Raw genomic sequence first — 15,218 nt, 5'->3', positions numbered from 1 at the left:
TTCATGTATTACTCACCTTTGTTTAACCAGATTGGGTGACTTGTGGATTGGCTGTGTGATATACCTTGTGGAAACCTTGCCATTATATATGGTGGACTGTTTTTGATATTGGGCCGCTCTTTCTACCCTGTCGAGTTGCACTACCCAGTCGGGTATTACGTGGTTATTTTGTTAGTGTTACATTGTGAAATTTTCCCGCATTTGGTTGTTGTTGTGGTTTCATATTATATTGTTGATATTTTGGATCGGGTTACACACCCAACAATGATTAGTATATTTATTGATATTGTGGATCAGGCCACATGCCACAACAGTGATAATATAAATATGGGGGATAAGGTCGCACTCGCACGTCGCAACGACATTGATATGAGATATGAGATGGGGTGCACTCCACAACTGCGTGTGTATATATATATATATATATATATGTATGTATGTATATATGTATGTATGTATGTATTATGGTTATTCATGACTTTGTTTTCTATCATTTTATCGTGTTGTGAGACTGAGAAGTAATGATATTCCTGCACCCTCTGTCATTTGTATTCTTGGTTCATTCATTACATGATTATGTGTGTATCTTTTCTCGTATTTTCTCTTTCTGCTTATTATCTGCACAGGTACAAATATAAGTAGTTATCTTTTAGCTAAAAATCTCGCCACTACTTCACCAAGGTTAGTTAAGATACTTACTGAGTACGTGGGGTCGGTTGTAGTCATGCTACACTTCTGCACCTTATGTGCAGATCTTAGAGATGCATAGATGTGGAAGAGGAAGCCTTGCACTGAATATGTTTTAGTGTTCTAGATTCAGGCTACCCCTTGTTCATGGTAGTTTAGGACAAACTATTTTTATGTAAATTTCAAACAGATATTGTACTATTTCTTAATTTCGGTTTTTAAATCTAAATTATAGTGGCTCATCACTTGTACTACTAGTCCTTGGGAAGTTGTATGGAATTCAGTCACTTAATTTCTTGTTATTAATTTTTTATCGTTTGAGTTATCTTGTTCTATGTTTGGCTGACCTAGTATAAGGGTTATGTTTCATCGCGACTAGGCAGATTTTGGGTCGTGACAATCTATGAATCCATCTGACTTTACACAAGATATTTTATTGGTTATTGATCCTACATATATTCTATTCGAGGTAGTATTCGGCTTCTTTGAGGGTTTTGTATGTACTCTTATGTTGAGGATCATGTTATGTACGCATATCTATTTTCACTACTTTTACTTGCCATGCTTCATACCTATCGAACTTTATTGTACTTTGATTATTGGATCACTAGTAAGTGTCGATGTCGACCCCTCACTACTATCTCTTCGAGGTTAGGCTAGATACTTACTGGGTATGCATTGATTTACGTACTAATATTATACTTCTGCACTATGCTTACTTAGGTCTCACGAGTCATGAGTAAGTTTAGGAGAGTCTTGTGGATTTGTACGTAGACGTCTGTAATTATCTTTCAGAGGCTACATGGTTGTTAGGGGAACTTCCCTTTCTTGATTCCTTGTCGTGCGATTTGATTTCATTAAAGCTCATGTCTTCAGTTCCTTCCTACTCATTCATATGATATGCCGAGCATTCAATATCAGTTGGGCACTAACAAGTTGTGGTGATGCTACAAATATGGTGCAGTAGGTTTTTCGCTACATATGCAGGCGGTTTGTAGAGGAGTGTTACGCCGTTCTACTTCAGTGTTGGTGTTGCCCACAAGTTTAGGGCTATACATGGTGTATTGTGATGTTTCTCGTGTTGTTATCACGCAGTGTTAGCGTGAACAGTAAGGTGTTTACTTATGTGTTGCAACGGTGAATACTTCAGGAAGAGATGATTGGAAGATTCAATATTTAATTCGAGCGCATGAGAGGCAATTGGACTATGGATGTTCAAGCTTTGGTTGACGGAGTTGCGAGATTTGGTATTTTCGAACTTGGTAGAATTCTTGTTTGTGTTGTTTCCCTTGTTTGAACGCGTTAAGGATCTTCAGTATGATGGTCTTCATTTGTTTGACTTTGGGGGCACGGTGTTGTGAAGTGGTACCTAAGAAGCGGTTATCGGAGATGATGATGTGTTACGACTTCAGGGTCGAATCGGTGCTTCCAGTGTTGATGGTTCAAGGGAGATATTCCGTGAGGAGGGTTAGAGTTGATGGAGTTCTATTTGTTTGGGTACTACGGAGATAGATCATGATTTGGGGCGGCATTATTGGTGGCAAAGGATAAGAAAGGACATGGGGGGATAAGTCTCGTAGTGGTTGAATTGTCAGTAGGTCAAGTATGCGCAACAGAGGTCGAGTAGTTTGATTCGAAATATGGCTAAACCGGAGTGGGAGTGGGAGCATATTGTATGGATTTTATGGTAGGATAGACACATGCCTCGAGAAAGCTTAGTGTCATTTGGGTCATGCTGGACAAATGATTAAGTCTGCGTATTTACTTTAAGATGGTGGCTTATATACTTGGAAAGTTCGAATGTGACAGAAGGAGTTGTTCGGAATACAAAGGAAATGTGAATGATTGATTATCATTTTGGGATGCAATATGGTCTCGATCTTTGAATGTGTTGTTGGACCTTCAGTTGATATTAATGGAATGAATAGATTCTTAACGGCAGGCAAACGAGTGTGGACCTAGGAGAATTAACTGATTTTATAGTGGATTTAACTATGAAAATATCATTAGAGGATGTCGATATGAGGTTACATAGGTGGGCTATCTTTTGTTAGAAGGTTAGGAGTTACATGATTTCTGATGAAGTTCCTATAAAGAGTTTTACCTTCTATCCAACGTGAGGCATGTACTGCAATGTGGGTCCGGATCGCTAGAGGAAGATGGAGTGATTGTCATGAGGTTAAGAGTGCATTGGGGCTGATAACTTGGGATGTGTCATGATTAGTGTAACATGAGATTATGAGAAATTTAGTTGAGTAACAGTGCTAGATCGGGGTAACAAAAGAGGAGAAGTCATTGTGGGTTCTTGAGTTATGTGATTGTGGCCTAAGGCTAAGTGGGAGAGCCTACCGTTGATGATTGGGTCACATGGTCATGTGATTTGTAGTTTATGGGTTTCGGTACGTATATGGATTAGTTATGACTTGATGAAGGGAGCATCAGGGGTAACTCGGGCAGGAATTTGATGGATATTCATTACATTTTGTATTATCGATTGATGTGAAGGTCATGGAATGACTCATATTTTATCTTCTTTATGAATGTGATGTCCAAGGCAAATGATTCATTCGGTTTCTCTTTAGAGTATTCATGTGATAACGGAGCATTAGATTTTTTTATATATATTTCGGACTAGCTTAGAGTGAGCTACTCTGTACAATGGTTCTAGTGGGTTCAATATTTAAAGTGTGGTGCTTAAGGATTTTCAGGTTTGTTGTGTGGCTAAGGGTTGAGTTTTGCAGCATAGTGCGAATGTTACACCTCATGTTTTCGTACGTGGAGGTACGCCATAAGTAAATTTATATAAGCTCGGAAATGAGATATTACATTCCGCATTTTCGTACGTTAAAGTTTCGTCGTGAGCTAATCACGTAAGTTTGGGAATGAGATTATTTTGAGATTATAAGCATTATGCTATTTCAAACAATTAATGAGTAAATTCGTGAAGATGAGACGGTAAGCAAATCAAAGAAAATGAATTTTTGTCAAAGTTTGACATGTTGGGATAAAATACGGCCTGAGCTAAAATACCTAGTATTTATGGACTAGTACCATACAAGGTACAACCATGATAGTAAGGTGTATGAGGTGTGTTAAAAGTAAGTAGTATATTAAGTAATTTTAGATAATTCTTAATTATGTGGGTAATTGTTTAATTGTTGAACTAATAGGGGATTACCAAGTTAATTAAAAATTAATGGATGATAAATTAAAGTCTTTGGATAAAGACTAAGATATTAACGTAGCAGCTGTCGCGCCCCCTTTTTCCTTTCCTCGCGGAGGGAATCGAGTTTATGACATTTTGGTTGGGACAACTCTTTCCTTTTGGGAAAGGGGGTTTGCATTTTTGAAGAGTCGCCACCTAACGATTTTAAGGTGCGTTAGGGAACCTGTATAGTTCATTTCTGACTATGTTTGATAACCAGAGATAGGGTAAGGGATTGAAATTATCCTAAGGGGAAGGTGTTAGGCACCCCTCAGGATCCACTAGTGTGGTTCCCGGCCAGAAATTTTTTGTGAATTTGTACAATTAGCAAGTAAGCAAGTATGGCTCAAATAGTAGGGAATTTAAGTTTAAACACATAAATGTTTGAAAGACAGCGAGATTTTGAAAAGGATTATAATCTAAGCATGTTCATGAATGTAAAGAGGGGTGTCCTATATTTGTTTGTAATATGGATTACATCAGTACAATGCCCGATAATCACTCCTTAGAAAAGGGGCTAAGCATGGCATTAGCAAATCGGTCAACATATCCATATCTACCCTTTCTCGCCCCGTGAAGGTAATTAAAGTGAAGGTTGGTCTCGACCCCTATCGCATGTTGTTACCCGTCCCTTCCTATCAGTCCCGGAGGAATTTAGGAGTTCTATCCTATTAGAAGGAGGTTCTAGGCAGACCCTCAGGTTTAAAGGCAAAATACTAAGGCGACATACAATAACAAGTAGGACTTCAATTAAGGGGAGCATGGAAGACAAACGAAAGGCTCAAATATACCTCCACAGGTAATATACACAAACAACATGACTCATACACAATTAAAGTCTGAATTTAAATCCTATGCATGGTATCTAAGTGATAACAACAAAACCAGATTTATCACATGACTCAGAAAAAAAGTCCGAATCAGGCTTGCCTACTGATTTTAACAGTTGATAGTTAGACACTAATCACAGAGATGATTCTGGTTTTATTTAAAGTTGATTACCTAAGTCTTGCCTAGGCGTAAAATAATGTGCAGCAGTTATTCAGAATTATGAAAACAGTGGAAATTATTTTACTCAAAGAGCATGCTGTTCTAGTTGATACGAATGCATAGATTATTACCAATTATTTTAAACAGGATAATCAAGTGTCAAGCTGTTTTTACCTCTTTTATAACCAGCAGTTTACACTAAGTGTGAATGCAAGTATGGATAAGATCCTAAAACATGGTATCTAAGATGCACATGCAAATGGCAGGATTGTTAAAAAACAGAATCCCTAAGGCATGATTTCTAAATGCGCACAAGAGTTGCAGAATTATTGAAATGTGACTTCTGAAAGTACGAGAGTAACAGCTTTTATGCCAATGTTGTTATTGTCCTAGGAACAGGATTTCTAAGTGATAGACATAAAACATGGATTAGTGATGGATGAGATGCTGAAGCAAGAAAACATGGGTCCTAAGAGCATGATTTCTAATGCATGTATGAACCCTAGACATGGTTTCTATTTCACAATTAGGAATATAACCATAATAACATGTTTTCTACCCTCAACAACTATAGCATGCATATTTACCCCATCCCCTTTCACTAGCTACCCCAATACTTGTTTACAACAGGTTATTACAGACCAACATTGAAATGAATTACATAAGTAGCAATGAAAATAAGAAGTTACACTATAGGAAGCCTGATTAGGACTTCCTCCCTGAGTTATGTAATAAATCACTTCAAATGCCAAGATTTGTTCCATAGTCTTTCTCATATCCGGGTGTGTCAGAGTTCCCTAAGGATCTCAATGGATCCCGGGCAGTGCTCACACCCAGATTTCATAGCCAAGATAGAGTAAGTGTAGTGTGGAAAGGCCAACTTTTATGTGTCCAAGTTCAGAGGGAGCTCCAGGGTCTCAAGGCAAGGCTCACACAAAAGAGGCAGAACCTAGTGGTCTAAGAGTATTTGTGAGAGTGCTTGACATAGATTTAAAAGAGTTGAGTTGGAAACAGTTTTGAAAATGATTAGTTTGAAATAAGTTTGCAGCAGCAACAGAAGAGTTAATTAAGGAAAAATAGTTTTGAAAGGGGGAAGGGGATAGGAGCAACAACAACTTGGAACAAGCCAGCACACACACAGAACAGTTATAGAAGTTACAAGCAGGGAAATAGGGGTTGGGGACATAGAGGGCCCAAATTAGAAACACATAAACATGGCTGAGAAGAGGTGCATATAGACTAGCAAGTACAAAGAACATGTAGGGACTAATTGGTCTCCAGAACATAAACAATTACTTCAAAGAGTCAACAAGGGAATCATGCTTGAAATTAGAACAGTAACAAGATATAGGGGCAGGGTATGGGAGTAGTCATGTAGGAGTCTATTACACAAAATTAGTCATGACTTGGTATTAACCAAGTACATTTGGAAGCATACTAGTTGAGGGACATAAACAGGCACTCAAGTAGACATGCTGATTACATTTGACCAGGAGAGGGCCGAACTTAAGCATGCTGAGTAAAGCAGTAGACATGAAGTGCAATTAAACAACATGAGCCATTAAGTCAGTGCAGAAAGAGACAGGGATTGACAAACAGTGGAGCACATAGAGTTGAGTTTCAGAATTGAACTAGGAACATACCAGTTAAGGAAGCAAAGTGCAGAAAAAGTAAAGCAAGTAGAGTTCCACAGTCTAGCCTTGGATTTCAGCCGGCTAGACAAAGCAGTAGCACAAGTAGTAGATAAAGAAGAGAGAGTTTTGAGTGTGTATGTGTGGTTCTGAACTTATTGTCCGTGTTGTTTAATGAAAGGACTTAGGGCATTTATAGCCTTAAAAATAGGTCAAAAATAAGGTAATAAGTACTGACTTAGCATAATAATAGAAATAATACGAATCAGAATCAATTAGAGACCTGGACTTCTTTCAATTAGGGAGCCATGGTTCAAACGGGTACAAGTTGTATCAAATAAGGAAAAGAATTGCTTGTAAAACTAATTTTACCATAATAGGAATAGTAAAAGCATGTAGCATGTAATAAGGATTAAGTACATAATAGTTTAAACATAAGGAAAGTGCACGTTAATTAATAGCATATAAACAAGGTAGAGTACAATTTGATTCTGAAAATTTAGTTCAGAGAATCACGAATGAGATTGAAAATCACGGGGAATCAGCACTAACTAAGGAAAGTATCACAAAAGTAAGGAAGCAATTTCAAAAAATAAGTACAGAGTTACAAGGAAAATACCCAAAATCAAAGATGTAGGTTTAAGGAGATTACATAGAATCAACATAAATTACGTGAACGATCGAAAAGACAAATAGTCAGACCTATTACACGATAAATAGCATGGGTTTTAACAAATTCAGAGAAGCCTTAAGAACGAATTAGAACAGGAAGCACAAGAGCATATAGAACACATATAAAGCCTAGAATGTTCATGATAGTCATGCAAACACATCGCAAACAAATTCAAACTTCGAATCGAAACCAGAAGCATTAGGGTTTCTTGACTAAAATGAGCAAAAAGGAAAGACTCGGGGTAATGTTTAAACATGCTAAAAATCAAGTAATTACTAAAAATCAGAAAGAAATCATTTTTGTAAAAAGGGTTTTGAAACCCTAGTCTGGAAAATGAAGAAATCGTTTGAAATCGGAGAAACATTTTGAGGAAAACAGGTGAAAACCTTAAGAAACCCATAGATCCATCACAGATCTAAAAGGATCGGAGGATTTATAGCTAGGGTTTTCAGAAAAATAGCAGAGACGAAGATAAAATCGGTTAAAAACTCATAGATACACCTAGATCTAAGACAGATCTAAAGAAAAGCGGAAAATCTCAAGAGTAAGGGTTTCAGAGAACCCAAAGAAGATGAGAAAACATTAGATCGTTACCGGTCTTAGCCGGAAAAGCCATGGATCTGACTCGAATTGCCATGGATTTTAGTTGAGCAAGATCTAGACTAGATCTCTTCGAGATATTTCCACGAAATCACAAAAATGGGAAACTAGGAGACGTAGGAGACAGGTATACGTCTCAAACAGCCCTGGGAATCCATGGATTGAGTGAGGATCGAAGGGGATTAAGGCTGGTTTGGGTGGCAGCGGCTAGGGTTAGATTTTAGGTCTCAGAGAGAATTGGAGAAGAAAGGGGATTCTAGGGCGGCGGTTTGGTAAGAAATGAATTAGGTTAGGGGGTCGTTTAGGTTAAAAAAGGTAAGAGAGAATAGGGGCCGTTGATCTTAGAGATCAACGGCTGGGATGAGAAGGGTAGGTGGGGATCCGGGTTTGGGTATGGGTCAAAAGGGTGTGGGTCGGTTTTTAATTGAAATTGGGCTGGGAAATTGGGGTCCAATTTTGGGCTACAATTGAAAGCCAATTTGGCTATATTCTAAGTAGCCACTTTTTCCCTATTTAATTTATAAAAAATAGTAAATAGTTTCTGAAAACTAATTTAAAGGGCTAAAATAATTTATAATACATAATTAACAATTTAAAAATACAGGATCCAATTTTATGCGTATAGAACATAATTAAATCTAAAAAGGCTATTATTGCAATTATGTGCAATTTAACTTAAATATACTAAATAAAATTGTAAAAATATGCAAAAATTACCTTATCCATGTTTTGGCATACATATAGAAATCCAATAGATGAATTATCAAAATAATAATTTTGAAAATAATTATTGGGGATTTTATGGATAAAAAGGGAGAAAATAAATCAAGTTAAAACCCTTAAAATTATGGAAAAATAAATAAAACCTTGGGCATGCTTATATATGCATATATATGCTATTTTAAAGGTATTTTGCATATTTAAAATATATAGGGAAAAATTGGGTGTCAACAACTACCCCTCTTTACCCGGGAATGATGAAAGAGTTTTCGGGTAAAGAAACGATGGCCAATTTTGACCGAGCGAAACGGTTTGAAGAGGTTTAGGCCGCACCCTGGCTTCTGAGCTGCCTACATATCCCTGGTTCTGCAAGAATCATGCCATGTATAGTTCAGGATCTATCGGCGGCGTGTGCCGATGAAGGCACTTCAAGAACAGGAGCAATATCTTGGGCCGGGTGATTTGGCGGTTTACGGGAATGGTTAGGTTTGATATGGCTGCGGGAAGTGGAGCGGGATCGCTCCTACCGGGATGGCCGTTGCTCGCCGTCTTACCTGCAAATAAGCAATACAAGCATATATTGTGCGTAAATTTAAACATGATGCAAGTTCCCGTCGGACCATGAATGTTGTCTTCGGACGATGAGGATGACGTCCTTAGACCATGATGTCCTGGGCCATGAAGCGTATGATAAAGGATTCGTAGGCCATGAAATGATGTTCTCGGGCTATGAGGATGGTGCCTCCGAACCATGACGCCTGTGAATAATGATATGAAAAAGTTTGAAAGAGATCCTCAGGCCATGACATGGTGTTCTCGAGCTATGAAGATGGTGCCTCCGAACGATGACGCCTGTGGATGAGTTGGCGATATTTCAGCCCATAAAGTATGTGGCGATCTTTCAGCCATGCAGGTGCAGTACGTGGCGATCTTTCAACCGTGCAGATGCAGTATGTGGCGATCTTTCAGCCGTGCAGATGCAGTATGTGGCGATCTTTCAGCCGTGCAGATGCGGTATGTAACGATCTTTCAGCCATGCAGATGCAGTATGTGGCGATCTTTCAACCATGCAGATGTAGTATGTGGCGATCTTTCAGCCGTGCAGATGCAGTATGTGGCGATCTTTCAGCCATGCAGATGCAGTATGTGGCGATCTTTTAGCCATGCAAATGTAGTATGTGGCGATCTTTCAGCCATGCAGATGTAGTATGTGGCGATCTTTCAGCCATGCGGATACAGTATGTGGCGATCTTTCAGCCATGCAGATGTAGATGTGGCGATCTTTCAGCCATGCAGATGTAGATGTGGCGATCTTTCAGCCATGCAGATGTAGATGTAGACAGGGTTTAGTCTCGAAAGGCAGAATGGTAGCCTTATGCAAATTGGAAGGAGGAATGGTAGCCTTATGCAATGCAAATGCAGATGGAGACAACGTTTAGTCTCAGAAGGCAGAATGGTAGCCTTATGCAAATTGGAAGGCAGAATGGTAGCCTTATGCAATGCAAATGCAGATGGAGACAACGTTTAGTCTCGAAAGGCAGAATGGTAGCCTTATGTAATGCGGATGCAGATGGAGGTAGAGCTTAACCTCGGAAGGCAGAATAGTAGCCATATGCAGATTGGAAGGCAGAATGGTAGCCTTATGCAAGAAATAAATTAGCAAATGACAGTAGAGTTTTCTTAGCTGATGGCAGATTGCGGCGTTATGATTACTAGGAGCATTGTGACATACTGAACATTACGGGTGCGCGCTGATAGCAAATGTTGGAAGGTGCAAAGGTTCGGAGAGTCGTATTCTTGAACAATGTTTGTTCCATGGGCGTACAGTATGTTCAATGTTTTCGTAATCCTAGTGCCTGCACTCAAAGAAAAATCGTGAGTTTTGTAAGGGGGAAGGTTAGTTCGTATCCCCGCTGGCTTTTGCTTGACGCATTCGGCTTTGATCTGGTGATATCGTCTGTATCATTGGGCTAGCGTTGCTAAACAAAGCAGTTTCAATAATAATCATGCATGATTTTGTAAAAAAATATGGCATAAATTAAAAATAGCTTTTAGATGAACCGACGACTGTGACGTAGTTCAGGACATTGCAACCTCTCCTGCTACGGAATTTTGAGGGTCCTCCTCAAAATTCTGCCCCAGTTTGATGGTTGACGCTTCTGACTGTTGCTCGTGCAGCGACCGGCTGAAATTACTTCGGAATTTTGAGGGTCCTCCTTAAAATTCTGCCCCAGTTTCCAATAGCGGGGGAAAATGGAAATTTTATTGAATTATGACTGAACCCATAGGGCTGCCTACGTATCCCCTCTTAAATGGGAATCAGGCCAGGCGTAGTTCAATTTACATCATATAAGGAAAGCATAAAGTTTAAACAAATAAACGCTTGATGCATCTGAATTGATCGGCTTTGGCCAGACTTCTCCGTCCATTTCTGCAAGTATGAGGGCTCCTCCCGTCAAAACCCGGTGAAACATGTATGGGCCTTGCCAGTTAGGAGAGAACTTCCCCTTGGCTTCATCTTGATGCGGGAAATTTTCTTTAACACCAGCTACCCAGTGTGAACTGTCTTGGTTGACTCTTTTGTTGTAGGCTTTGGACATTCTGTTCTAATAGAGTTGACCATGGCAGACTGCATTCATTCTCTTTCCGTCTATAAGGTCTAGTTGCTCAGAACGACTTTTCACCCACTCTGCGTCGTCGAGCTCACCTTCTTGTATGATCCTTAGGGAAGGAATTTCCACCTCAGCGGGAATGACAGCCTTTGTACCGTAAACCAGCATGTAGGGGGTTGCCCCAGTTGATGTGCGGACTGTGGTACGATACCCCAGAAGAGCAAAGAATAACTTCTCGTGCCACTGTTTATGCTTCTCTATCATTTTCCTCAATATCTTCTTGATATTCTTGTTGGCGGCTTCTACAACTCCATTCATCTGAGGCCTATAGGCTGTGGAATTCTTGTGTTTGATCTTGAAAGTTTCGCACATAGCCTCCATCTGATCGCTGTTGAGATTGGAGCCATTATCAGTAATGATCGACTCTGGAATTATGAATCGACAAACAATGCGGTCGTGGACAAAGTCTACCACGACTTTCTTAGTCACTGCTTTGTAAGATGCTGCTTCGACCCATTTTGTGAAATAGTCGATGGCTGTATCCCATAATAAAATCTCTCAGATAAACATCTTGTCGATGATTCAATTTTAACATATTATTTATAATCTTCGTGTGCGCTTTTTCGCTAGGATAAACCTGTGTCCGTTGGAAGCAGCAGGCTTGATGGGTCAAATAACGTCTATTCCCCAGGCGGGGAATGGCCACGGTGAACTTGTTGTGTTGAGCTCGCTAGGAGGTACCTTTATCATGTCTGCATTTATTTGACAGTGGTGGCATTTTCAGACATACTGGATGCAGTCCGTTTCCATGGTCATCCAAAAGTAACCAGCTCGGAGTATCTTCTTTGCTAAGACAAAACCGTTCATATGTGGACTGCAGGTCCTAGCATGAATTTCCTCTAGTAGCTTGGATTCTTCCTTTGCGTTGACACATCTCAATAATCCTAAATCGGGACTCCTCCTATACAGGATTCCTCCGTTGTGAAAGAAGTTGTTGGACAATCTCCGAAGTGTGCATTTTTGAGTAGGAATTACAAGCTCTGGGTATTCTCCTTTTGCCAAATATTCCTTGATATCATGAAACCAAGGTTTTCCGTCTGCTTCCTCTTCAACATGGGCACAGTGAGCTGGCTGATTATGGATTTTCACTGGAATGGGGTCAATGAAATTCTTGTCGGGATGCTGTATCATAGATGATAGGGTAGCTAATGCATCGGCGAACTCATTTTGGATTCTGGGAACATGCTGGAACTCCGTCTTTATGAACCTCTTTCTCAACTCCTGTACGTGATGCAGATATGGGAGTATCTTGGAGTTCTTGGTTGCCCATTCTTCTCGTACCTGATGTATTAGTAAGTCTGAATCTCCGATCACTAGCAGCTCTTGCACGTTCATGTCAATGGCCATTTTTAGCCCTAAGATGCAAGCTTCATACTTGGCCATGTTGTTGGTGCAGGGGAACCTGAGTTTGGCGGACACTGGATAATGCTGACCGGTTTTTGATATCAAGACTGCTCCTATGCGAACTCCTTTAAAGTTTGCTGCTACATCGAAGAACATTCTCCAATCGTCATAGGGTTCTGCAATGTCTTCTCCTATGAATGATACCTCTTCGTCAAGAAAATACGTTTTCAGGGGTTCGTATCCTCTATCCACGGGGTTTTCAGCAAGGTGGTCTGCCAGTGCCTGTCCCTTGACCGCTTTCTGAGTTGTGTAAACAATGTCGAACTCACTCAACAGGATTTGCCACTTGTCTAGCTTTCCAGTGGGCGTGGGCTTCTGAAAGATGTACTTCAAGGGATCCATTCTCGATATGAGATATGTAGTATAGGCACAGAAGTAATGTCTCAACTTCTGAGCTACCCAAGTCAAAGCACAACATGTGCGTTCCAATAGAGAATACCGGGCCTCGTACGGGGTGAACTTCTTACTGAGATAATAAATGGCTTGTTCCTTCCTCCCCATTTCATCATGCTGCCCCAGAATGCAGCCGAAAGCTCCATCTAACACTGCAAGGTAGAGTAATAAGGGTCTACCTGGCTCGGGCGGGACTAAGACTGGTGGTGTTGGCAGGTACTCGTTGATTCTGTCAAAGGCTTTCTGGCAGTCCTCGATCCATTTAGTGGCGGCGTCCTTCTTTAACATCTTAAAGATTTGCTCACAGATAACTATAGACTGTGCTATGAATCGGCTGATGTAGTTAAGCCTTCCCAAAAAAATCATCATGTCCTTCTTATTCTTCGGCGGTGGTAGTTCCTGAATGGCTTTGACTTTCGATGGATCCAGTTCTATTCCTCGGCGGCTCACAATAAATCCAAGCAATTTCCCAGCAGGAACCCCAAATGCACACTTTGCGGGGTTTAGTTTCAGGTTGTATCTCCGCAGTCTATTGAAGACCTTCCTCAGATCTTCTATGTGGTCAGCGACCTTCTTGGATTTGATAATAACATCATCCACATATACCTCTATCTCCTGGTGTATCATATCATGAAAGATGGTAGTCATGGCCCTCATGTAGGTGGCCCCTGCATTCTTCAGGCCGAATGGCATCATCTTGTAACAATACACTCCCCACAGCATAATGAAAGCCGTTTTCTCGGAATCTTCCTCATCCATCCAGATCTAATGATAACCAGCGAAGCAATCTACGAATGACTGCAGCTCATGCTTGGCGCAATTGTCAATTAGGATGTGTATATTTGGCAAAGGAAAGTCGTCTTTTGGACTGGCCCGGTTGAGATTCCGGTAGTCGACACAGACTCTAACTTTCCCGTCTTTCTTTGGCACTGGTACAATGTTGGCTAACCATGTCGGGTACTCAACCACCCTGAGAACCTTGGCTTTGGTCTGCTTGGTGACTTCTTCCTTGATTTTCAAAATCATATCGGGCTTGAACTTCCTTAGATTTTGCTTTACCGGTGGACACATTGGATCGGTTGGCAGTTTGTGAGCCACAATAGACGTACTCAGACCAGTCATGTCATCATACGACCAGGCGAATATGTACTCATACTCCTTTAGAAATTCTGTGTATTCTTTCTTTTCTGATGGCGATAGGTGAATGCTGATCCGTGTTTCCTTGGCATTTTCTGCATCTCCCAGGTTGGCAATTTTGGTCTCGTCCAGGTTGGACTTAGGTCTGTTCTCAATGTTCTCAACTTCTTTGACAATCTCGTCAGGTATGTCATCTTCCTCTGAATCAATGTCCATTTTTTGCGTTGTCTCATTACATGTCACATTCCTTGGTTCGTCAAGATAAGTAATAGTAATGCTGTATTGGTAAAGTAAGGAGAGAAAACGATAGCAATTAATTCAAAAGAAAAATCAGAAATGCTTTTGATAAATTGAATAACTGTTTTGAACATCAAAGATCTTATTGCGGGAATTGAAAAGTGCGAAAAGAAAATCATTCAGTAAATAAAGTGGTGATTACTCCTTGTTTTAGCCTTGATACCACGAGGCTCGTCGGGCTCTGGTTGTCCTGATGCTCTAATTCTTGGACGTGCTCCTCTGCTCACAGCCCGTATGGAAGGGCCTTCCTCCCCTCCTCCTCGAGAATAACACAACAGTCCATATCACTGTCCTCTAGAAACAAGTTCTTCACTGCTGCAAGTGCTTCTTCTTCATCCGACCCATAAATAATGTCGGCCTGTTGGAAGGTCTACTTCAGATGCGGTATTGGCCGCTCTAGTGGGTAGTAAGGACCGCGCCATGGTAGCGACCGGTTATTGAATTCTTCCCAGGTGTATTCATATCCCAAACCGAAGGTAGTGCCATGTTTCTTGAGTTTTATGGGTTTAGAGATCCCTTGGAGGTTCTTGCCGAGACCTTTGCCAGGTTCGTACCCACTCCAACTCAATATACTCTCGATTTTGTTATCCCACCATTGTCTTTGTCGACAGCATTGACTCGCTCGATGTGGTGGTAAGTTTCTCCACCCAGCTTCCTTCTTCCCTCGATCGCCGGAATAGTCTGGCAGTAATATAGGGTTGCTACCGTCACCGTGAATGATCACTTCCTGGTGATTCTGTTCGAACTTTACTGCCTGATGCAGCATTGATGCTACGGCCCCAGCAGCATGGATCCATGGCCGTCCCATC

Source organism: Nicotiana attenuata, chromosome 8 (assembly GCF_001879085.1).
Source record: "Nicotiana attenuata strain UT chromosome 8, NIATTr2, whole genome shotgun sequence".
Lineage (NCBI taxonomy): Eukaryota > Viridiplantae > Streptophyta > Magnoliopsida > Solanales > Solanaceae > Nicotiana > Nicotiana attenuata.
This window is presented reverse-complemented; position numbering follows the sequence as displayed.